The sequence below is a fragment of the Photinus pyralis genome, unplaced genomic scaffold (assembly GCF_008802855.1).
Source record: "Photinus pyralis isolate 1611_PpyrPB1 unplaced genomic scaffold, Ppyr1.3 Ppyr1.4_LG2, whole genome shotgun sequence".
NCBI classification, from domain to species: domain Eukaryota; kingdom Metazoa; phylum Arthropoda; class Insecta; order Coleoptera; family Lampyridae; genus Photinus; species Photinus pyralis.
The window spans coordinates 36,553,077-36,577,302 of NW_022170403.1; positions in this window are offsets into that span (position 1 = coordinate 36,553,077).

A 24,226-nucleotide genomic window follows, 5' to 3' on the forward strand; every position below is an offset into this window, starting at 1 on the left:
ATTTTATTTATCCACCGGTGAGAAACAAGTCCCTTTAATAATTTTCCCAGCCAAATCCTCAACCGCATTTTAAAGGAATCATTATTTTTGTATGCTGCGATAGTAAAACAGTAGCAATTAGTAATAAATATTTATAAACATAACCGCAAATTCACACTTTATCAACAATGCGCTATGAGAATTTAATTCAGGGACGAGAGCCTAAAAGAATCGGACACGGTTAAAAATAGGAAATATTGATTTGCATAGAATTTTTGCCCGAAATAGCGGCAAGTGTTTGCCAAATGGTGCTTTTACGATTGACAATCTGCAAAACCATTCCTACGGCAATACCACCTTGAACATACACCCTACATTAACGGCAGGTTTCACAAAAGGGCTCCATAAAACCCTCTTTTGAACACGTCCCAGAGGTAACTTGATTATTGTAACAACCCTCCTTTACACCATCTGTCGCCCACACTTCTTTTTACCTGCTAGACGACACATTAAACGCAGGACTTTGTGGTAGCAAATCGAAAATTTGTAAACGAATTTCGTAGAACTAAATAACTCAATTTTAGACTGCTCTCGAATTTTTTGATGTTTTAGTGGAAGAACTGCATCAACAGGTTTCAACAGTTCGATCGCTATTAAAGAGCTTTTGAAAAATGTCGAGAGCTCTGCGGCGATGTAACAGATTGTAGTGGACGCTTCGAAAGCTCATAAAGCTTATTCGCATATTTGTTGGATTTCACAATGCGATAATCAAATATAATTCCCATTTAGCTATCTCCAATAAAACAGCTGTAACATACATATATACCATATAGGACGGCTATTTTTAACCTATGCAAGTTCCGTTGGCGGGACTTTATATGAATCACTTTATTTTGGTATCGGTCAGGAGTTAGTCAGGCTGATTTATAATCAATATTGTGGTAAACGGCGCCCGACATTTTTTCAAGAATTTAAACCGCAATTACAATCACCGAGAAGTAAAGCATCTAATCGCCCTTACTTGGCCCGGAACTATTTTTAAGTGCTTTCGCGAACAAGTTGTACCATTAAAATCGAGAGGGAATCCGTCGCACTCTTGGACCTCTTACTAGTGTGCTTTACAGTCGTACACGATAATCTATACTTAGGTGCGTAGAAGTTTATCTTATAAATAAGTTATAACATAACTATAGGTATATGGGGAAGCGACATATTACAATTTAGGTACAAAAGTATATTTAACGCATTTTTCGAAAATCAAATTTTGTCAATTCATCCGTTCGTGTACAATACAATATCTCGGGAATGGAAAGTTGTAAAAACTCGCTACCTATGTTTACTAATTTGCACCATAAAAGAGTTTTATCCGTTAACTTGGGGATGACTCCTAATAGATATGCGAACATCTTTCATTAATTGACCAATTGACGCTGCGCCACTAGTTAAACTTAATAATAACACATTTTTAAAAACAAAAGAAGGTTCAAAATAAACTATAATTATGACGAGTACGTAGTTACAAAAGTTGTTCAAAATATCCGCCGTCTGCTAGTAAACAAGCTTCAGCACGTCGAAAAAAAAGTGCCGTTCTGATCAAAAACTGGTAGAGGAACTTTTTATTCAGTTTTCGTTGTATAACGCCATTCCACAGTCCGTGTGCGCGAATTTAGAAACATGTACGTAATTTCGAAAAGGCGTTCATTAATGACACAACCGTTTTTATTTTTGTGAAATCCATTGATTCGAGAAATCGCTCTTAGAGCGTTAGAGAGTTAGAGTTTAAAAATTAATAAAACACCAGAAAGGTGTAATCTATCGAAAACGTGGCATCCACTAACTTCGATACAAATACAATCTCGATTACAGGCACTTGGTGGCAATTCGTGGTCGTAGTTCTCAACAAATTTTCGTTGGTATAGGTACACCTTGTAGAGCACAGCTTACGGATAACTATCTTAAGATAACAATCCAGATATATCAGGATCAGGAAAAAATGTGTCGTCAAAAGTCTCTCACACTATAGATATTTTTTATATGTGTAATTGTTCACAGCATTTTTTCTTTTTTAATTTTTCTTTTGTTTTCCTTTGTTTTGTTTAATTTTAATACTCGTAACATATATTTTTTTATAATATCTATGTTCTTGAATAGTTTTTTTTATTAACAATACATGGACATTGTTCATAAATAAATAAATAAATCTTTCGTCCGTTAAAAATTGGTATTCTATCATTTTTTCTCAGCACCCATAACACACATTACCTACATCTTTCAATAATCTCAATTGCGTCTTTAATAAAATATGTTTTGACTACTAAGAAATGTTGGAACAGCCGCTTGGATAAAACGGAAAACGAATCATAAGATCTTTATAATGAGAATTAATACACTATAACACCGATATAAGGTGACACACGTATGTGACAAAATCTGTCACCATATTGGTACCAGGATCTCCAATCCTTCCTTTCGAACCATAATTACTTTCTAAACTGGAAACTATGAATAAATGCGTCTCAAACCCAGACCTTTTACACAATTTTCATGTTTGTTTCTGATAAAACCCTTCGTCAAAATATCTGCAGTGAATGTATTCGGTGGGTATATGCTTTGATTCCTTTTTAGTCTCGCAAGAAATGGTATCTGATATCTATGTGCTTGGACCGCGCGTGGAAAACTGGATTGGCAGATAATTTCTGTGCACCGATATTGTCGATAACTTATAGCAGGAATTATGTCAGGCCTTGTTCCCACGGATAAGTACATCCACCGGCCGAATAGTTCTCGGTAGTTGGGGTGCTTCGGGCAAGAGCCTTCCCCGTCCTTTTTGTCCTCCTTTTGTCCCCTCGGGCTTAATGCGATTTAATTCTCGTTCTATCAAATTCGATTCCTAAATAATATTTTAGATCCCCAAAAGGCTTTACTTATCTCAAAATGATCTTTACATCGATTTATTTCGTCTTCGCTTCTTGACATAATTAGAACGTCGTCGACGTAAATGATCATTGCAGGCCCTACACGCCTTCTATCCTTCCAAAACTCGTACGGGGTCCTTGATTGAAATAACAGGCAGCGAGCCATTTCAACCAAAGTTCTATTCACCCTTTCAGCTACCCCGATTTGCTTAGGTGTGTAGGGAGTGGTGAGTCGATGATTAATGCCTTCTGACTGCAAAAAAATTGTCAAAACCCGCATTTGCAAAGTCACCACCATTATCTTTTTGATTGATACTCAATGTTTCTGTTCGGAGAACGCCTTGAACCTTTTGAATTTCTCGAAAGCTTGACTTTTGTTCTGCAGGAATCGTACTATATCTGGAGAAATCATCTACAAATATAATGAAATACGTAGTCAGTATGTATAACTTCAACTCCAACTTCTTCGTTTCCCGATTTGTTTCCTTCGGGAAGGATGGGGTCTGGGCATCTTCCTCTTAATACAGACGTCGCAATCCATATCCGATCTTTAATGAGTTGATGAGATCTCGAAAATTAACGTGTCCCATTCTTCTGTGCAAGACGAGAAAACTATTCTTTCTTTCGGTATCCCGGTCTCCTCTTTTGTAACAGAAATTCCACTTTGACATCTTTCGGTTGGTTATCAATTCGATATGCCATGATTTTGGTTTATTGTCCCTGACCATTGATGATTTTAGCTTTGTTCTTATCGAATAACACTTGGTATCCCTTATCTGTTATTTTGGCAACCGATAACAGGTTCTGTCGCAGTTCGGGAACATGCAACACATCAAGCACCTTCACGTCACATAATTTGCCCAGTATGTTAGTTTAAAGGTCCACCCAAACCGACACGGGAATGCGGAGGTAGTAATTTCTTGCAAAGCTTTACGTGTCATTCAGTCGAAAGCAAAACATGAGCCATTTGCTTTCTCATATGGTTTCGCTGATTACAAAGAAAATCCCTGCAAAATATACGTATTTCACTCCAGAAACAAAATAACAATCATCTCAATCCGCATCCTAAAGCATCCGAAGGCCTCTATATTTTAGGGTGCGCAAGGTACACATAAATGACTACCTTAAAAAGAGAAAAATTGGCAATAGTGCCATAGCAATACATTTCATTATTGGTGCGTTTAAAGAACTAAATCATAACCAAATACAATTGAGCGGCCTGATAGAGCTAGGATCATTTATGTCTAAAACTGCACACACTGAGCTTTGGCTAGTAGGGTGGGGGGAGAAAAAAATCTCTCCAAAAGTGTTTGGTCTCTGCGCAAGCGACTGCCACCTTTGATATTGTGTTATTTGCGAAAAGTTTTGAATGCACAGTGCAAATTACAGCACCGTACGGTCGCGTCGGTAAACTACAGTGGCATCAGTAGTGCAGTGCAGTTTAAGCAAGAGAAGCCGGTCAGGATCAATTCCCCCATCCATTATTATCTTAAGTCTGCTTTAACATATTTCAATTATTATTCGTGTTATTAATGTTTTGTTAATATATTCATCATCTCTTTTCTTAGTAAGTAAATATCATAGCGATAATCACTGTACCATAATGGTGGAATTTTCACATTGAAATAACCATTTTATACGCCGGGGAAGTGGGCATCCGTCGAAACGGAGCGGTTGACCGGGAAAAAGTAAACTACTCTCCAGATGGCGACTCAAGATTGGAAGACCGTCAGGAGTCAACTTATTGGATGATCGTGGTAGTAGTATAGTAGACCCATCGCGTGATAAAAGACGCGTCTTTCGTATGAAACAGGGTGTAAAGTCATATAAGGTGTATGGACTCCCTATCTGTAGTATAAGCACACAGTGAATCCAGTTTATGATCGATGCAATGTAAAAGAGACGGGAAACGTAGTCACTACTGCAGTGTTGTAGAGTTGTTTTTAGGAAAATCACGATTGCGCGCATTTATTTCCGAAATAGATGGTAGCAATTTTATAGAAAATATATTATAGAGTACCAAATTTTCCACACAAAACTCCGCGACGGCATATGATATTGCAGACGTCGACACTCTGCAAACGGTTGTGAGTCTTAGATGGTTGAAGACAGGACATATAGGTACCTTTGCGGAGTTTTTTGCGATAAATGTAGTCCTCTACAATTTATCTTCGTTTTCAAACAAATGCGCGCGATCGTGATTTTCATAAGATCACTTCATAAGACTTTACTAGGGGAAGTGTGACAGACTGCCAGAACAGTATTGCTTTACCCTAATATAGGTAATGTGACGTACAGTAAAGCTGGCGCCGACTTATCTCAACACATCTCTCAGTTCTTTGTACATTCTGGTCCTATAATCGCTTTACAAATTGGTCACAAGTTCCACGATGCTAGGAATTCTCATGACAATGACAAAAAAATATTCTAAATTTGCAAATAACGTGTCCAACACGCTAACAGCACCGTTTAAGTTCTGCAGGTACTCACAAATTAGTATTACAAAAATCGATGTTGGGAATGTGGTAGAATACAACTCACCTATGTAACAAATACAAAGGTAATCCTAGGTACCATCACGGTCGTCGAATTCTTCTACTATAATGTCCTGCATGGTATATGAATTTTAATAAGTTTTAAATTAATATTTTATTTTCCTTCAAACATTAAATTGACAATTCTATTATTATTATTATATTGTAACTATGCCAACTTGTATTAGGTATAATGATTTGTAACAATCGGCGCCATGACCCGAAAACACCCCACTTAGGTAACCTTTTCCATACTTCAATTTTGAATAGGAAAATTGTCTTTTAATTCAAAGTCAATTCTTGTTTACTTTTATTGATTTGTTGTTCCATCTTGCTTTTCCAATTGTTCGTTTAATTAACATTTAATCACACAGTTTAACTACACTTCTTAAAACTGATAATTTGTCAATACTTATCAAATGCTAGTTTTGTGATTACGCAGATTCCCTCACAACATTCGCCCTTACAAAGAGAGTTATCCAAATAATGTTTAATTAAACGTGCTTTTTTACGCAATCGAAATATGTAAATGTTTGTTGAATGCTAATAAAAAGTAGAATTTAAATTGTGCCTAAGCGTTGAGACGAGGATATACCACAATTAAACTAACATATACGTCCCAAGGCAATAAGATCCGCATCCAGCTCATTACCCAGGTAAATTAAAGTCGAACCCCAGATCACCTGGGGAGGTCGCGGCTGCAAGCTATTACATTCATGACAATTACATGCGGTAGATTTAAGTAGTTATGTTCAATTCCGATTGATGTTGCCTCTGTTTCTCCTCTTTCAAATGGTAATTATGTTTTGTTTACCTCGAAGTGGTTGGTTTAGTAAATAGTGTTTTCCCTTCAAATTACACATACAGTGAGAAAGATGAAATACCTATACCTACGTAATATATTATAACTGCGTAATTACTGAAATTGGAAGTGAGAAGTTGAGAGCAAAATCTACGAGCTACGTAAAGGAGCAAATGGTAATGTAAGTACTTATTACGGGTGAAGTAAACGCGTTTACCACCAACTTGTGGAAAGACGTTTTATAAAAAATAATAGCTTAATTTGCATTCCCTTTTGTCACTTCTCACCCACCAAACAATGTAATAATCTTTCTTGAGCCGAGTGCTACACGCTGAGGTGTTTTCATTTGTGCGACTGGGTGACAACTGGCATTATTATTATTATACTCGAAGTTGTATTCTGACTAGCTCATTCTACGCTATTGTAACCTATTGTACATCTTAAATTAACTTTAAAATATCTTGGTGTAAGTTGCGCGCTTAGGGTGCCTGAGGTGATTTATTTACACCGGAGACATCAGCAACAGCAATGAACAAAAACATGAAACACACTGGATTATTGTTAGTGTACCGTGAAGCACATTATTAATTAGCTTGATTCCTCTAAACAAAATTCCTCCAGTATCATTTATTTCAATTTGTTGGTAAACCGTTAAGAGTCGATTCAAGTACGAAGTCAGAGGATAAACTTATGAGATTGAGTACGCAACTAAATCATAATCACTTGTGTCCATTTGGGAAACCGAAGCAAAATTGCTTACTATAATAATAAATATATCTGTCTTTGGTAAATACAGACACTTTTAACTGCATTTTGAATGTATTTATCAAGAAAAAAGGGGAAAAGTTTGCGATGATTTTACCTAATAATATACAGAGTGGCCCAATGAGAAGTATACAGAGGGCTTTTAGGGTATTAAATTTAGAAATTTCGAAAAATCCTCGAACACGTCAATTTTGTATTCGAGGGGGACAACTTTTGGAATACAAATCACAAACTCAAGTCTTCACCCCTCTACGTAGGGAGCTTAACCCCTAAAATTTTAAATGGAATCCTATGGCAAATGGCACATTATTTGAAAGCCAATTTAATCGTGATTACTAATCTCCTTTGCTTTTTTTAAATTCTATTGATTCGTTTCGGAGATATTCGCATTTGAAATGGTTTTTTTCTAAAAAAACCAAAACAAACGCGATTTAAGTCACCTTGTATTAAAATTTTTAAATTTTAATACAAGATTTAAATTGTGCAAAAAATAAATAACTTTAAACACACAACATTTATTTCAATAAATGCTCGAATTGCCTTCCGCCTGCTTCCATGCAATAATAAAAATTTGCTTCAAAACGCTGCCGTACATGTTGCAACATTTCAGTGGTAATCGCTCGAAATTGTTGAGTTATACCATAGTGTATTCTATTCTTACACTATGGTTATACGTGCTCGCAACCCTTGTAATGTTCCGGGCGGAGTAGCATAAACTTTATTCTTTAAATATCCCCACAAGAGGTAATCTAAAGGACTTAAATCAGGGAAAAAAACCATTTCAAATGCGAATATCTCCGAAACGAATCAATAGAATTTAAAAAGCAAAGCAGATTAGCAATCACGATTAAATTGGCTTTCAAATAATGTGCCATTTGCCATAGGATTCCATTTAAAATTTTAGGGGTTAAGCTCCCTACGTAGAGGGGTGAAGACTTGGGTTCGTGATTTGTATTCCAAAAGTTGTCCCCCTCGAATACAAAATTGATGTGTTCGGGGATTTTTCGAAATTTCTAAATTTAATACCCTAAAAGCCCTCTGTATACTTCTCGTTGGGCCACTTTGTATATTTGTGATATATTCCCACCAGCTTTGCGAAGTACCTACTGTACAATTCGTGAATTATCTTAAGGTTATTAATTATTATACAGCTTTCGGTAGCAATGATACCACTTCATCGGTAAACTACGCAAAGATTGACGTTGAATTTACGATTTATTATTATTAGTTATTAAATACACACAAAAATAAACATGCGTATATACTTAATGTAAAGAATAAAATATCTTCTTCACACATCCTTGTATTTCTCGCGATGTGTATTGGTCATTGGCAAAAGCACAGATACAAACGTAATAAGCCCCAAATAGATAAACTCTGCAGCGTAAGCAACCAACATGCCTATCACATCGGGTTCCGTCGGTTTCTTCACGGAGGAGTTACCGTGATTTGTTGGTTCGCATTTCCAAGTGCACAATTCAAATGTTGGTTGCGTATGCTGCAGGATTTACCTATTCCTTACTTTTGTCAAAGACTGTACCACCCACTGTCACAGTACCAATGAGAAGAGGTCAAAATTTTTAATTTACTTAATACTTAATAAATAATATTTTTTTTCACTATTCGCCTATTCTCGTGTAAAGTTTACATTCTTGGCAGCTTTTAAAAGTGGTAAACTGTCACGCTATCACTTTTAGAGATCATAACCTGAAATTTCACTCAATAAACATTTAGACAAGTTCTCCAAAGTTAATAATTGCAACTTCCTTCATTTCCACAAAAGTTACATTCTTGTAACATTTTGAAAAGATTCAAACGAAATTACTCTTTAAAAATGTGTCAATGACAGAACTGGCTGCTAAAACACACACTTGATCTAAAATTAATATAATAATTTAAAATTAATAAAACGCCTGTTCGAGGCCTTAACTACTCCTACAGTTGTCAGTTTTCAAGATATTAAGTTGGTTCTTTTTCCATTCGGTAGCGTATAGCTCTAGCACCTGAGCCAAGGAAAAGCTTGACCATTAAATTGAGCAATGTCAACTTTCTTATTTATTAATATATTTTGTTGAAATTTTAACCAGAGATATTTCTGGTGAAGGCAAACATATCGCATATGTATAGTAAAAATCAGATGTGCGCATGCGCAAACTGCGCAATGGCAACTTTCTTATTTATGGAGATATTTTTTTGAAATTTTAACCATATATGCCTCTAGTAAAGAAAATCACAGCGCACATAGCTATGGCCCTTTAGGAAGTACTGGACATTCATGGAAAATGCGCTGAAGTTACTCGCCTTAGGGCGAACACCTTTTTACTTGTTTTAGTTTATAGCAGATGTTAAATTTTTAATAGGTTTGAATGAGTACACTAAGTCGCTATTTAACCGTGAGGGTAGATAGACTAATCACTTTAACCGCAAGGGTAGGTAAAGTGAAACAGATGATTACGCATTCTAGTACAGCTGTCATTCTTATTTCAAATGGGACGCGGAGCACGATATCAAATTACGTTCAGAATATATGACAACACTGTTTCTATAAAAACGACCGCGATGATACACGACGATAAAAAGAAACTAACCATCTCTTTCACTCAATGGTTACAATATCCCTTTATCGTCTTTATAAATAACTATTACATTAGGTTTTTACCAAAAACATACGAAAAAAGAGAAGAAAACAAAACATTTGTATTGTACATACTCAATGAAATAATAGGACTCATGCTCAGACAAATGACTTAAAGCCAGAATACTGATATTCTGTATGTATGGTGAAATGGTGAAATATTGTAGTAGAGTTGTGATTTGTTTGTGTGAAACAGTTCACCGGAATTAATTTTTCATACAGAAAAATGAAAGAAAATGACAATGAACAGTTGAAAGATATTAAATTTGGTGGTGCTTTGAAACACTGCTATGACTTTCAATCATTAAAAAAAATGTGGTTGCACTGACGTCGGTAGGAAACTAATACCAGGAAAGTAATAGTCGCCGAGATAGGTCGTGGCATGATATAAATCGCCGGGATGAGATGATCGATGTTTTAAAGCCCTGATTATTGTCAATACCTTAAATTATCGATATGGTATTCTGGAATGTAGCGGAGGTAGCTGGTAAAGACGGGAGTTTGTAAGAAGATATGATGTCGTTGTATGGTAGAATTATGGATAGAGAAAAAAAAATGTATGTATGTATGTATGTATGCTTTATTGGTGATTTATACTTACAAGTATTTTCACACGTCATTTTTTCACAGACATAATTGACCATAAATTATCTACCAATACAATATAAATTTAAAACCTATTTTTTTAGACAAAATGACAATTAGGTAAAATTGGAAGAAAATAAAGCACAGGATGCCGAAAGAATGCATATGGAAGAACCAATTTGTGAAGAGGTACAATATAAAGAGAAGGAACAAGAATAAAATCGGATCATCGGAGACACGGTGAAGCTGTATAGAAGAAAACTAGAGGAACCAGAAGAAGAAATACGAGAAAGAAGTCAGAGAACGGAGAAAAAAGTACAAAAGAAAATGTAAAGGAAAAAAGATAAGATAGAAATGGAGGGGGGGGGGGACGAATAGAAGAGGTTGGTTAATGAAATATTTAGAGTACCAAATGGAAAGAAATAATGGGGAATGCGCAAATAAGAGAAATAAGGAAGGAGAGAGAGTTTCAAGAACAATCTCAGAACACGAAGATATCTGGTCTCTGCAATGGTGAGAAAGGTGCTCATGTGTAGGGGGGTGGAAAGAATGTGATGAACTGGAAGGAATACAAAGAAGATACCTATTATAAATGGGTATTGGGGCTTAACGGAAGAACACGACGTGTTTTAGAGGACAAATCAAAAATGGATCAGATAAGGATAGCGTTGAGACCCAAGGCGGTAAGGTTCAAAGAAAGGAGTGAAAAAAAGTGGTAAAAGAATGCTTGACAACGAAGGTGAAATCCTAGGTGAAAACAAAACGAATGTGTGTAGAACGAAGAGGAAAATATGAAAGAAATGGGCATGGTCGGGCTGAGGTCGAGAAGAGGAGCGGAGTAGGAGAAATGATGGAAAATTAGCTGACAAAAAGGACCTGGATGCACAAATATAACAACAGAGGGTGAAGATAGAGAGCGCACGAGGAAGTAGCAGTTACAAAGATCTAATAAGAGAGTAGTTACCAAAATATTTATTTGAGGGATTCAGGATTCAGACCATAACGAAAGGAAAGGTTTTTCGTTACTTTTAGCAAAATGCTGCTAAGTGTATACCATTCCTCGCCAGTATTTTAAGAATATTTAGTCTCTTACCATAGGTGGGAATTCTGCCCAAAATACTCGTTCTGATAAATTAGTCATCAGAATGTTCGTCCCCAAGTAAACTCGTCATCAAATCCATTCGACCCGAAGTTTACGTCCCCGGAAATTATTCTTACAATTCGCCACAATAAAGTCCTTGCGAAAACTCGTGTGGCAGTATATAAGTAGCAATTTCTAGATAGAGTTTACTTGAAAGCAAATGCCCATAGAGTCTAATTTTACACAATGTGAATTTTTTTTTGGGGCGAGATCCAGAGCAGAAGGAAGATTTCGATGGTTATGAAATGAATTTTTTAAACGAATTTTCCCAGGCGACAATATTCCGCTGCGGGTGGGCAGATCTAAGCTGCATATTATGGGACATAAATAGGTACTTTCCTCCGCGACTAATTTTTCAATTGGGCGAGATATCGTGGGTGAAAGGCGTTTTAATTTTTTAGATATGTACTAGTAGGCATTTGTTGGTTGCAGGTAAGTGGCATTGTTTGCACGTCCCAGTATAAAACACTACCAAAGTACTGCACAAAAAGGTATTTTGAAAAGGGCTTGTTCTGCCGATGCAAAAAGTACTAACAATAAGGCATTAAAATTTAAAAATTCTCCTGTTCGGTGGTTTCAAGGATGGAAGTTCCCTGCACAAATTGTGCCCATATTTCGGAAATGGCTCCTTGCTGTGGTGTAATCCGTAGGTAGAAGACTATGAAACACTAACGATACACACTATTTAGAATTTAGATTATTAGTGTTTGCAATGACCGTGCAAACTCTCGACCTTTAGTTAAACTGAAAATTACCCACATAAAATTAATAACAGCACAGATTTAATAAATCTGTGATAACAGGTAATTCAACGTAATGTGTGCTGCCTAAAATGTACAGTAAGTACTAATCAACTTTCTTGCAAATAACAAGAAGGAATTGGGAGATTAAATTAAGCGAAATGAAATGAGCTTAATTAGTTCAAAAAATTTGCAGGCAGATGTGATATTTACCATCGAGCTTAGATATTGCGTATTTTTGCTTTATGAGGCCATGCAATGAGTGATGATGGGGTTTATAAAGGAGATTAAGGGTGTAATTCGTAACGCCCAAATTAGTATTTCAGCAGACAATACCGAGAGTGAGATGTAATAATTATGCACACTTTTAATGGCGCAGCAGTTGTAATCGCAACATTCATTTGAATAAAGATGCTGCAATAATCTCAATTAAAAATGCCGCGTCGAAACAATGGCAGTCGGGCGCCGCTAGACTTAGCTGCCAGGGTAAATTGATAATTAATGTTGTGTTTATAATAGCTGGATTGAGGAATTAAAAATGTACCTTCTCGGGGAGAGGCGTTAATTGCAGCGAAAGAAGCGCGAGGTCATATATAAAACAACAAAGGAAAAGACGTGCTAAACAATTTGTCTTCTTTGAACGGAACTGGAACTGCGACTAATTTTAAACTCAGTTTATTGTTTTGCATCAGTTGTATAGAATTTTACAAATGTCAGAATTCCCCTAGTCCTTAGTCTTATTAACAATGCCTTTTAGCATTCTCAAGATGATCGACTTCCTTTTATCCTTTTTGGTAGTGATTAACTAGATGCACAATTACTACTGACAGGTAATTTGCTAATTACTCAACAGCCGATCTATCTGGACACATTCTAAAACCCACCTTTAGGAGAGAACGAAATAAACATGAAACGCCTCAAGAGCGGTTTTATGGGACCAATTAATTTACATCACTATAGCCGACATTTTCTCAAGTTGATCGTGAACACAAATTTCCTTCGCACACAAAATGTTTTATTTTTATAAAATGGGAGAATCGCTATCAAATAATTCTTATTAATTGCGCAGCGGGTGCATCCTGGTCCGAGAATGACACCATATCCTAAGTATCTGATATCGTTGTCGATTTTGTAGAATACTTCAATCGACTTCCGATTTACTGCTGTAGGCACAGCGGGAATCTCCTATTGGCTATTCCTATACATTGCATAACGTGTTTCTGCTGAGTTAGTTTTTTTCTAACACTACTTTTTAGATTTCTAGAGAATAGTTAAATTTTGTTTATCCAGCGAGTTTTGTTAGATTTTGATATAAATAAAGCGGTGCGTTACTGGACTCATAATGTCGAGATATCCTTGGCAATTTTTTCGGTGATTCTAGAAGGAAGCTAAAAAATACAAGTATAAAACAGAGCAGTTGGCACGTTTTAGTCAGTTATAGTGCAAGCAAACTCATAGGTGGCCAAAGACAGGATGAGACACGGCATGTGCTGGCGAATGGAACTGAACGATAAGTGCAAGGTCTTGTTGGAATTGCTTTATTGGGATGTTATTCAAATATTAATAAATCAATTTGAATTTTTTTGAGCGGTAGGGTGATAGCTGTAGATTTTATAGTAGGCTATTGTTACCTATAAAAATACCTATTCTTCTGAAAAGTTGTTTTCGAGAATAACAAGAAAAGCACGTGGCGACGCCAACGGCGGCCTATGATGAGGTAACTGTGAAATGGTTTTATTGATATGATACTCTGAACGGCATTTCGGATCTTATAATAGCTGAAAGTGACTCTAGGGCAATTATTCTACGTTACCATTTGGGTAATAAACGGGAATGTCTTCGAATAAAAATAGCTTTAAGAAACTTAAAAATTGACAAGATTTCTACAAAATGTTCCAAAATAACCGTAAGGCACTTACTTACGCCACAGAGATACTTATGCAAATAATACACGAACAGTTTATGAAACGGGTTTGGGTAAACCAATTACAATTGTTAAGATACATACGAGTACACTGCCCAATGAGTAGTAGGTATTGAAATTATGTGTAAGACAACATTTAATCCATCAATCAGCGAGCTACCATTCACATTTATTAATTGAAGCTACAAAATTGCAAAAAACGCTCAACAGTAAAGAATATGTAAGCGTAAGCCAAGCGAACTAATGTTTTTAGGAAAAGAAATTGAAATTGAAGTCAACGTACATACAGTAAGAGAATGACTTCTTTGGTTTCTGAAGGTTCATCATCATTGGAAATTTTGCATTTTACTTCTATAGTCCGGGCACAAATCCATTGTGATCGATATGAGGGCCAACATGTGAGCTACAGTAAAGGTAAATGGTTAAATATCAATTGTATTCCCATCTCTTCCTTGATCAACTTAATGTAGTATCTCCATTCTAAGCGACAGATCACGAGTTTAAAGCATGAAAAAAAAAGAAATTCGCCCCCTCTCCCCACTCATCCGTTGAGAGTCATTCTCTTTTCTTGTGCGACATAAATCACACGTAGTTTTTAGCGTAACTTTTTGGTCTTAGCACCGCTCCGTATGTATTTACAAAGATTATAAAACCGTTAACTACACATCTAAGACAAAAATCTTTTTTGTCAGTTTGTTATCTGGACGATTTCCTCCTCATTGGGAACTCCTTTGATGAATGTTTACAGAATGTGTTGTACACTCGTAAAATCTTAGAATCGGTGGGTTTTGCCCTTAACAAAGTCAAAAGCCAGATGGTACCTTTGCGCATATGTACTTTTTTGGGTTTTGTGTACAATACTAGTAAGCTGACGGTGGAATTACCATTAGCAAAACGAGATAAGATTAAAAAATTAATTGCCCGTTTTAAAAAGATACAACAATGTACAATAAGAGATTTTGCTCACTTTATTGGATCTCTAGTGTCAGCCTGCCCTGCAGTTCAATACGCCTGGTTGTACACAAAACCCTTCGAAAGAATTAAGTGTATAGCTTTGGGTAAAACTAATTTTAATTTTAATGCTTTAATGAACATACCAAATTCTCTATTAGAGATTTTGAATGGTGGAATCAAAAAATTGATTCTGCGGTTAACACCATTAAACACAAAAAAGTTGATATTGAAATTTACACGGATGCCTCGTCCACTGGTTGGGGAGGTTGGTGTATACACGGCTCTTGCCATGGCATGTGGGACCATCGGGAACAGCTTTTTCACATTAATATATTAGAACTTCTCGCTATTCAATATGTTTTGAAATCCCTTGCAAAATATAATTCAAATTGTACAATACTACTACGAGTAGATAATACAACTGCAATATGTTACATTAATAAGATGGGGGGTACGCGTTCTGACGAACTTACACATATATCGAAGAATATATGGAAATGGTGCGAATCAAGAAATATTGTTTTAATGGCATCTTATATTCCTTCTAGAGAAAATATCGCCGATTCTTTTTCCAGGACGCTGGAACCAGAAACGGAATATGTTTTAGGCGATTATGCTTTTCAAAGTATTTGTTCCAAATTTGGTCACCCTGAAATAGATCTCTTCGCTAGTAATGTAAATGCACAATGCCCGGTGTATGTATCTTGGCGCAGAGACCCATCAGCTTTTTCGGTAGATGCGTTTACTATTAATTGGCAACAATTTTTCTTTTACGCCTTTCCTCCCTTTGCGTTAGTTACGAAAGTTCTCCGTAAGATTCGAGAGGATGGCGCAACGGGCATTTTAGTGGTTCCTTTTTGGGAATCACAACCCTGGTTTCCTTTATTTACAAGAATGCTAATCTCTGAACTTCTTATATTTCACCCAAACGCTAATTTATTGACTTACTCCGACAGGTCTCACCCGTTACGAGAGAGCCTTACCCTGGTATCAGGGATTGTCTCCGGCAATGCTTTGAGAGAAAGGGAGCTCCATCAGCTTTAATTAAAATTATAATGTCTTCCTTGACAAATTCGTCTCTTTCTCAATACGACACTTATGCAAGAAAATGGTGGCAATTCTGCTTATCGAATAATGAATAATATGGATCCTTTTGAAAGTAGAGTTAAGAATGTTATGGAGTTTTTAACTCAGTTTTTCAACACTGGAGCCTCGTATGGATCTATTAATACAGCACGCTCAGTTATCTCTCTTCTTTCTGATCCCATGATAGGAAAGTATTCGCAGATTAGGAGACTTCTAAAAGGAATGTACAATTTACGGCCATCTCTTTCCAAGCATGCGATGCTACTTGGGACCCGCAAGACGTCCTGCAACATTTAACGTCCTTACCTATAAATGGAGAAATGAATCTTGAGGCGCTATCAAAGAAGCTCATCACACTTCTTACATTAGCAACTGTCCAGCGTATGCAGACTTTAGCATTAATAAAATTATCTGGTATTTCTAAAAAGGACAACTGTTACTTTATTCGAATCACAGATAGGATAAAAACCTCTTGTATTGGAAGTAATCATCCATATCTGGAAGTCCCCTTTTTTACACCGAATATCCGAATCTGTCCAGCACAAACTCTACAATTGTATATAGAAAAGACTCGCACCATTAGGAATCAAGAAGACACCCTCTTTATATCCTTTAAGAAACCACACAAGAAAGTGTGCACGTCTACATTATCTCGATGGGTAAAGGACGTCTTACATGACGCTGGTATAGATACCACGGTTTTTAGCGCTCATAGCACACGCCACGCAGCCACCTCAAAAGCGAAGAGGCGGAGGAACATCGATTGACCTCATTAGGAAAACTGCAGGATGGACATCTATGTCTTCAACGTTTGCGCGATTTTACAATCGCCCCCTACAAACAGAAGTAGGGCAGTTTTTGAATTCTGTATTCAAATAGCAACTAGTAACTAGGTTTATTTAGAAGTGTTTTTTCTTTTTTAACATCATATTCTATACGTAAGCTTAAGAATTTCCAATTGGATTATTTTTGTTTGTAACGTGTGTGCGCCATTCTGTTCTAATACATACTGGTTTTCATGTTTCACGCCACGTTTTCTTTGTCGCAACTATTACTTATACTTTAAACATCTACATTAAGTTGATCAAGAAGGAAGAGATGGGAATACAATTATATGATTAAACGAACTTACCTAAGTGAAGTTCTATCATAATTGTATGAACATCTCTTCCTTGATCAAGGTCCCCCCCGTTCTTCCCACCCAGTGTAGTTGCTCCCTGCTTTTAAGGAATGACTCTCAACGGATGAGTGGGGAGAGGGGGCGAATTTCTTTTTTTTTCATGCTTTAAACTCGTGATCTGTCGCTTAGAATGGAGATACTACAGTAAGTTGATCAAGGAAGAGATGTTCATACAAATATGATAGAAGTTCACTTAGGTATGTTCGTTTAATCATATAAAAATACAGTACTACAGTAGTTTATCTAAAAAGCATTCTACGGCGGTGGGCCAGGACACGAGCACCCACCTGCTAAAAACAGGACTGTTTCATTTTTTACGTGCAATCAGGGGTTCACCATTTCAAAAGCGAGACTTCGATACCGCCTATGTACCGATGTAAAGGCATCATTAAATTTTTTTATTTTTCAAGTATAAATTTGATATACTTTTTTGAACCTAGTCTGTATATTGTTATTTTTATTTGTTAGTTCAGGACAGCTTTCACATGATTGGAGACGTAAAACGAAGTGTGCATGCTCATGTTGTCGAAAAATACCACTCAATCAAGTGAAGTGGATTTAAATTGACTTCAGAATTATTCTAAATTCAGATTCCATCGCATTTTTTTAAGTATAAGTATCTAGTTGTCGTGCACAGCATTGATGGGATATTGGGATCTAGGAATCCTTTTAGAGTTGCAATGTCTGTTAGATGCGTGCCAATTTTCACTACAAAAGCAGCTAGTTTCTTTACTGTGTAAGGTATAACAAGTATAAATTGTGCAGATAAAGCGCATTTTTTTAACCGATGAAATAGCTTTTGTTTTGACATCACCAATTGATATATTTCTTACTTACAGACGTCTCAATCGCGCTTTATGAGTACCCTCTTCCGACAATCCGTTCTTGAGGTATAAGGGAATATACCCGATCACGATAAGAGGTCGAGGAGCAGGGATATGGTTGGTAGAAATTGATTCCTTTCGTTGAGATCTTTCATTAGAGTACCATGAAGGATAAAACTAGTTCCACCCTCTCCCTCCCCACCCCGTCCTTTGATACGAGGACAGAAAGAAGGGCAGTAGTTGGTAGAAAACTGTTTCTTTTGTTGGACCTTAAATTAGAATACAATGAGAGATAAAATTAATTTTTTTAATTCTTAAAAAATGCGCAAAAAAATTGCAACGGCTAAACTGTTGTGCATTTTCACGTAGATGAATCAGTGGCGTAGAAATAATTGTTAAATCTATTGTTTTTCATAAATGACAAATTTTTGCTCTAATAATAATGAACGAGAATAGTTTCTATTAATAAAACTCAAAAAATATATATCTACTAATAAATCTCATCAGTCTCATCAACCCTCGGAATATTTGCCCAAAAAACTCACCTCGGAATATTCTCGAATCGGATGAATTTGTATCGGGCTCGGTCATAAGCATCCGATTCGATAAAATTTCTAGAACTGCAGTTTAACTGCATCAGGTAGGCGTAAACAACATTACTGTAAACAAAACTGGATGCATGCGAAATTCACCCTAATTAACATTCTTTGACGCAGGCGATACCACCTAGAATCGCTTAACCGTTGCGGTACCGTATTTTGTTCATTCTTATTCTGCACGTCAACAATAACGCGATGCAGTTTGTTTAATAGAATTGTTTACGTTTAATCGACGACGTGAGGTAAAAAAAAGTTAACTCTGCATTTAGTGGGGTTAATTACATATCGGAATACTAATAACGGATCGACTATAGTAACTTTATTTGCGAGCACCGCGCGGGGAATGGATGTAGTAACACGTTAAAAGAAGAGGACGAGAACAACGTCGATAATCAGGACGGAGACCTTGATCTGATCCTGTGTACTGGTATCTACGTCACCGAACATACATAGCCACGATTTCTAATATATTTGTTTTCGAAACTGAAGTCGAACTCAGCCGTTCTTGAAGACTTCTGCTAGAGAAGGGATAAAAAATATTTTTATTTAGAATTAGGTGGGCCCCTTTCCCTACTTACATATTATTTACTTGTTTTATCGGTACATTCCTCACTCATTTCAGACGAATCATAAATATCCTGTAATATGAAAAGATAACGAACATGACAAATAATGATTTACAGGAATCCGATACTGCAACACGCATGGGCTTGAATCTGAGGAGGGGCAAAATGCATCAAAAATGGAAAAAAGTTATTAAAGTACCTAATTGTTTACCTATTTTAAACTTGTTCCAGGTAAATTCCAGGCGTCCTGGAATCTTGAAACTGAAAATATCTAACGTCAACATATTAAGAACAATAGAAAGTCTTGGTCTTAGTATTAGTATTTAAAAATGGCGTCCTACCATCGCTCTAGTTTTTCCCGAGGAAAATTCTAGTTTTTCCCGAGGAAAATTCTAGTTTTTCCAGGTTTTTTGACACTGGAATGCACTGGAGAATAAGTCTGAAATCTCAGATGCCTTCTATATAAAAAATGTGGTCGAATGAAAAAAAAATTACGTTATTTATAACGATTTACTTGAAATTCCATTTTGTGGGACTTTTTGAGCGTCATCCTGGAAGGTGTCCGAACTTAGTAATTATAAATCTCCGTGTCAAAACCAAATTTTACTTTCGTAATGTTTGAGCATTTGTTGACTAGAGTCTAGACCAGGGTCTAGACTTATATACAGGCTCCTGCAACAGTGCGTCGGTCTATCCTAACTCATACTTGATAAAAAATATTTCAAAATCTTTTGCCTAAATGTCAACTATAGATGGTTGCGCATCTACAGAAATCATTTTTGAATGTACAAAGTGTCTCATTTTTAGGTGTCAATAAATAAATTATTTTTTTTAAACAGAACAGAACACCATGTATATATACAAGCGGTTCGATGTCATTTAACCGCTACCTACGTGAAAACCTAATCACTTTTTGGTTTTTTGTCAACCTTGCCATCTTATCAATTTTTTCTTTGACGACAAACTTTGACCACTATTTTATTCCGATACTGGATAGTCTTTTGTGTTATCTTCAATTTTTATAAGGGGCGTCCTGTGCTTAAAACCCGTAATTTTTAGGTTATTCAATACTTTTCACAAAAGTATCACCTACTAATTAATTACACGTTTATACACCGAAGTAGGCTGTGATAATAAAAAACAAAAGAATGCCAGAAAGTATCACAAATTAAATATTTGCTGCATGTGTACTCCCCATTTCGTAGTCAAATAAGATTATCTAAAAAAACTAGTTCATCTTTTTCGAAGTTCACCCATTTTAATTAATATTATTTTACTATGAAATAGGGAGTACACTTGCAGCAAATAATTTTTGACACTTGAGTAACCTAAAAACTACGAGGTTTAAGACACAGGGCATCCCTTATAAAAGTGAAAAAGAACATAAATTACTATCGAAAAGTGAAACAAAATAGTGGTAGTTCCATTAAAAAAAATAGTTATGGCGCTTTGAAGTTTGAAAATTGCACAACTTCCTTGTAAACACCCTGTATTACTAAATCAAACTTTCTTATTATCAAAGTGCTACCTGTTAAATTCAAATAAGATGGCACCAGGGATGGCACCGTTGACAAACAAAAACCAAAGTGAAGATTTCCATGTAGAGGATAACAAATGCCATTAAAACAAGTAAAAATATACAGGATGTTAATTTTCAAAAAAATCAGGTATTTATTGACACCGTAAAAATGAGACACCCTGTACATTCAAAAATAATTTCTGTAGATGTGCCACCATCTATAGTTGACATTTTTACAAAAGGCTTTTTTTATATTTTTACCAGGTATGAGCTAGAAATGACCGACGCACTGTTGCACGACCGTGTATACTTATTAAAATTGCAGTATGCGGTAATATTGCTTTTTGTTGACTAGTTTTCGATATCCCGTTATACAGACCCCCGAAAAAAATTTGATAAAATCAAAAACGTCAAAACAATTGCTACTGATTGTCTCTGCTAGTTTTGTACTTGTACTCTTTACTTGGACTGAATTTTCAAATAACTGAAGGTGTAATTTCATGCAACAGATAAAAAGTCTCATAGTCTCGGGATGCGATGGGTTTTTTTAAAAGAAATTTGATTGTGACGATCTCATATTTCACGTCTACTAAGGTGTTTTAGAGGTTCCCTTATTATAGAGGCGATTCTACATTTACGTGTATAAACCATTATTTTATAAAATGACGTTGTTTCTGAAAGTTAAAGCAATGAACCACCGAGGGATTTTTATCTACCCTTCGCTTTAAAAAATGTTGCTATTATTTTTTCACCTCTGCGGTTTCGGGTCAGGGCCGTCCATGATCCTAGTGCTTATCTGGCGGGGTTTCAGTCCATATAGGCTAGTAAATCATGCGGTCAGATAGTCGGCCATCCCTCACAACCCCAACTTATCCCCGAGGCTTGACACGCACAATTCGTACAGGTACGGCGTAATATATTCTATTCGTATGTGTCACGACGAACGCTTATCCCGTTGAACACGGCGATGGCTCGCAATTATTTAAAAAACATGTAGCGGAAAAATAAGCCCGAATGATTAATTATAAAAGTTAGGTATTTAGAAACATGCTGTTCAGCTACGGATTTATTTTTGATGCCCGACAAAATAAAGTTCAGAAACAAAACAAAACACCGGAACAAAGCGAGCGTCACGAGGTAACAGATGTCCTGGAAATTCATCCCTGTAATGTAATTTATAACTTCACGGTGATACGTACGGGCCCATTGGAGCAACCAAGGAATTCCATTTTACTCGTGGACATCGGACAAGGTATGTTGCTGCAGAGCGCCTCTAAATTAAGTTAGCAAATGTCGCAGCGTCTGCACTCGGCGGAACGCAATAATTGAACTGACCGTTTTCGGTGTGCTTCATCACCTCGTTTTAATGAAAATACCTTATTCTGCATTCTGTATTAGTATTCAGTGCGTGGACAATAATAAGAAATTACACATATTCGGAATATAAAATGGCACTTCTGGCCAACCCCGCACGTATTTATTGCGTTATTTCGTTAGATATACGGAAAGAGATAGCAAACTACATATAGCTCAACAATTTCCACTATCAATCTAGGGGTAATATAACTGTAACACAAACTGGATTTTATGTCAATCTTATACAAAAGCAAGAAAAAGTAGTGGCAAACAACGCTCAACCATCACGGGAAACATCTCGAGTGCTATCCTTCGCACAAATTGGTTCAATTCTGAGCACAGGATTGTTGATAGACTGATAAGAGAATCGTGCGTCACCGAGGAGATGCTATGAACGCATATCTTGAGTCATACGCGTGTGGAAGTGTCGATATAGAGATAAGAACAAACGGTAGTCCCTCAGGAAAATGTCTTATCTGTAAGAGAGGCGACATACGGCTGGAGGGATGGTCAGCACGACGACCGATGCGATGCCGTGCTACGCTTGCACCTCTTTCCTTGATTTCATTTCCGATTCTTGGGTACGGATAAATTGCGAAGAGTTTTATGATGTACCTTACTTGAAGGAAAACTGTAACATGTGAGATAACCGTAACCGCTATTACGTCCTCTGGGAACCGAGAGACCTGCAGCGGTCGTTTTAAGACGCCAGGGCTAAAACAAGATAACTAAGGTGCTGCAAAGGCGAACGAGAAATCTGACAATTGTGGAAGTAATAGTTGAAGGAAGCTGGGGTTATAAAACCGAGCCCGAGAGGAGACAGGACGATACCATCGACAGTCCACGCGAATGGACAGCCTCGTGGCGATGACGTAGTTCCATTGTCTGGTTACAGACATAAGGGAAAACAATGTTGATCCGCGCTGCTCGACAATCACCTTCCACGGTCCCTCTGGGTTCGTGATGGACTTCCGGACGAATGTAAGGGAAGTCGCTTATGTATCCTTTCCGTATAAGCCAAGAACTGATGCTATCATATCGCCCTATAATCCCAGATGCTGCGTATGCTTTAATCTAACTTCATACTTAACGAGAACTCATCAAACAGTTCTCTAACGCATTCGTAGCTAAATATTGTCTTACAACTAGATTATTCGGAGGGTAACTCAATTGTTCGCTAATGCAATTAAGTCGATTCGCTCTTACAACTACATACGTAGGTAATAACAATTATAACGTATAGAAAGTTGCTAAGCACACATACCCGAATAATTGAATATCAGACAGCAAGCAGTTTAATCACGTTTAGACATTATAAAGCCACACCACTTGCGAGAAAAGTTTCGAAAACGAAGGTACTTCACATTTCTCGCCGATCAAACATGTAAAATTCGAGCTTCCGCAAATATTTTTAACACAAAAATCGTGTTTTGAAAAATTCCACGTATATTTGAACGCTAGTAGCAGGTGCTCTGAATTAAAATGTTCAAACCAAATTGTGTCCAATTGGGTAGTAGATTAATTTGTCAACCAATTTTTCATCATTCAAAAATAAAAATCTAATTTAAAAAATAGCGGCGCCAGAATAAATAATGGACTAACCTAACACAATGATAAAAACCGTCCTCCATTCGTTGAAAATTTTTTAATTGAAAAAAATCAAGTACAAATTAGGTGAGAGCAATTAGCATAATTCTCACCATGTGAAAGGGGCCCATACTAAGTAACGCAATTCTTCGGATGCCTTTATACCTTTCTACACCTTTGACAGGACGCAAAATCAAAGTCACTGGGTCACGTAGCTCAGAAAGGCGCATGCATTTGCAAGTTTGCAAAAAGTTCTTTGAAAAGTTCCTGTTGGTTTTCAAATGAAAACAAAGTTTAGAAGGAAAATGACTTTAACCATTAGACCAGTTATAAGGTATACCGTTATGGCCAGCATGTTTTGAAATAAGTCATAAACACGGTGTAAGCACAGTGGTAATAATACTTGGTTAGTTGGAAAAAATTCGACTCGGCATAACGGGAGTCGTGGACCGACTTACTCTGTATACATAACAGCAAAGGATCGCGTATTCGCTTTCCTGAAAAAGAAACGATCGGAATGTTGGCATCGGGATAT